This window comes from Brachyhypopomus gauderio, chromosome 15 (assembly GCF_052324685.1).
Source record: "Brachyhypopomus gauderio isolate BG-103 chromosome 15, BGAUD_0.2, whole genome shotgun sequence".
NCBI lineage: Eukaryota > Metazoa > Chordata > Actinopteri > Gymnotiformes > Hypopomidae > Brachyhypopomus > Brachyhypopomus gauderio.
In genome coordinates, this window is record NC_135225.1 from 6582033 (window position 1) to 6585243 (window position 3211).

A 3211-nucleotide genomic window follows, 5' to 3' on the forward strand; every position below is an offset into this window, starting at 1 on the left:
CGCCTCACGTTTGTCACGCCGGCTCCACTCTCACCTCACATGTAGGGTTAGGGTTGAAGAATGAACGTTTATACTCCCTTTTTGCACATTCAGAGACCCCCCCTCATGACTACAGAAAAGCTTTTTTATATATAATATTGCAAATGTATTAAATTGCGAGATAACGCAATGAAAATCCTGCACATCCACAGTCAGTCCCTTATAATTAGTGGTACAGGATGCAAACATCCCATAAATTGATTAAACAAAGTAACCCAAAAAGGTCAAGAGTTGCAGGTGTGCGCATATGCATGTGTGATTTGTCTGCTTTTAAATTTATGCTTCAGCGCCTCATTTTCTTCATGATTCTTGCTTAAGCTTGCATATAAATTTCATAGGATGATGAGTTCATATGTATCAGCTCACGGGCCTCTTGTCTTCACATGCTGCTGGGTGTTTCTGATATTAGTTTAAATCCTGCACAACACCTGATTTCAATACTGTGTTGTCCTCCTCAAAAGAAAGTAATTAGTGAAATTGATACAGGCATTATGATGTTTGTAACAAACACCAGTACTTTGTATCAGCAATGTTTGTATCAAATTGGTGATACCAGTTGGCTACAAGTACCAAAATAACACCAATAAAGCCCTTTAAAGGCTTGTCTTTGGACAGCTGTCTTTACTGTGTGTTTTTTAAATAAATAATTTGTCTGGTCCTTAGTTAAAGGTCAGCTATTTATGACATCTGTACTAAATCTAAATTATGTCTTGTTGATTGGTGGTTTCTATCTGCTCTGCTCTTCTGTGAAGACATGGTCAGTTGCTTGTGGAGTGTAATTTTTTGTCTTCATCTCTCCGTTGATTTCTCTCTCTGTCTGCCACTCACTTCAGCAAATTGTATTGTGATTTCTCTTCTTCAACTTTTTTCTTTGTACTGAAAATCTATTTGACCCCATCTCATATGTGTATTCAGTAGTTATCATTGCAAGTTTTATGTTAACTCTGCAATGGGCCCTTTTGATACAAGGTTATGGTATTTGATTTCAAAATGCAACTAGATAGCTGCTTTCCTTAGGGAAAAAGTCACACCTTGACCTCATCCTACTTAATATGATGACCAAGTAGTGCTCTAGATTGTCAACCTCTCCAACATTAGAATTTACCTAGAAAGAAACTACCCAATTAACTAGACACTATATATATATATATATATATTTATTTAAACTCTTTAAGACTAAATATAAGTAATATTTACATGGTTTAAACTTAATTCTTATAATTCTGCTTTCAATTAATATGATTTTGAGGGGTTTTCATTAACTCGTTCATCAGAATAAATGAACTAGCAGGACTAGTGAAAATTACTTTAAACTTTAAACACTTTAAACACGGTGATGTTAAATGACAGCAAAGTATTACCTAAATTGTTGATACATCTGGTTCTTTCTGGTATATGGTAGCAGTTAAATATAAATTATATTGTAAAAACCACTCATTTGTATGTAATAAGATATTATTATTGAATTGTTTTAATAATAATAATATTGAATTGTTCTCAACATTCTCAACATTACATTACTATGCCATACGAACACTAACACCTTGATCAGTTGTGCAAAACTTATAAATGACATATGCATACCACCCCTATGAGACAAGTGTTGAAATTCAGGCCCTATGAATGGCCATCTCCCCAAATCTTGTGCTTCCAAAAAATCATTTATGGTTGACTTTCCAGCTGAATTGGCATGACTGAAAGGAAATGAAGAAGGAGGGTGAGACTTCCCTTTTGATCTCCGTAGAGGGGTCCAGGGGTCTCTGTGTGGCTGGCAAACAAATTTAGCCTGTAATTGTTCAGAACATTCTGACAATCAGTCTTAGAAATGCATGAGCAAACAAAGATTACAGATCCAATTGGAAAAGTCAACAGGTCTTCCGTAAGTCCCATTTATAAACAATTAAACTGTCGGGGTTCATCTCCTCTTTGAACAATGTTTGTATTTCAATTATGTATTTTACTCTGCCTGCCTGTTCTTCACTTAAACACAATTTTGCATATTCATATGCCAAAAGAGATGTTTATTGTGATTTCTACATAAAAAAGTTAAAAGAATGTATTAATAGATACTTTATATATTATTATATATTTTAATTTCATAAGTTGCCTGCCTTCTGATTTGGCTGTAACTAATTCATTTGCTAACTTCTTAAATGTTGAAGAATTTTATAATTTAGTTTAATTGGCATATTTAAAGTTAGACAAAATTAGTTAATTAGTAAAGTGCATGTTCAGTCAACACAACTTACTTTACATGGACACTTGAGTGGGTTTATTTTATAATTTAAAAAGTATGTTTCTAGTTGAGCTCCTGTTTGCTGAAATGATTTTATGGCCAGGGTTGGGCAGAGTGTGAAGCAAGACTGCTTAAAGGTCTGGCTCATCCAGTTCTCTCACCCTGGCATTCTACAGATTCAGCAGGGGGCCTTGTACAAGTCTAAATTGCTCCCTAAGCAAATTAACAAGGTAGCTCTGTTTGTTTATCTGGGGTTAAAGATGACGGTTGCGGCTCCATAAAACGGATGAAAGCAGTTCTGCACCACCCCTTTTTCAGTGGAATTGCACCTCATTTGCATGGCATCACAAGCTACACAGAAGGTGTGATTTTTCCCACAATCTGCTGGATCCCTCTGGTTTTCTACAATTTTATGGTTACTGAGACAAACGTAATGTGTCACAAAAGCCAGATAATGCAAGATAACCATGACAAATCATCTACTCCTGTTAATCAGTAGTGGTCATTACATACACGAGTGCTACCAGGAATCAAAGAAGTAGCTATATATAAACGTTCTATTATGTTTAATATTTTATTATGTTTTAGAATGTTTTATCTTTATAGGCTTTATTAATTGGTTAATTGGATGTGAACACTGTTCTGCAGATTGGGTTACCCTGGAATTCAGTCTGCCAATGGGCTCAAGAAGTCGAATCAGAATGGAGCTAAAATGCAGAGAGAAAGGGGCTGTGAAGTGCTGTGCTACAGAGAGCCCTGCTGAGCTGCTGGCCTTTCCACAAGTTTGACCCCTGCTCCCTGGGTCAGCTACTAGCATAACGTGAGGCAGAACACATGTTGACTATGCAAAAAACCTGTGCCAGGTTTTACTTATATATCTACAAGATAAACATATTTGAAACAACATTTTTCTAAATTATGTCTTTAAAATATTTT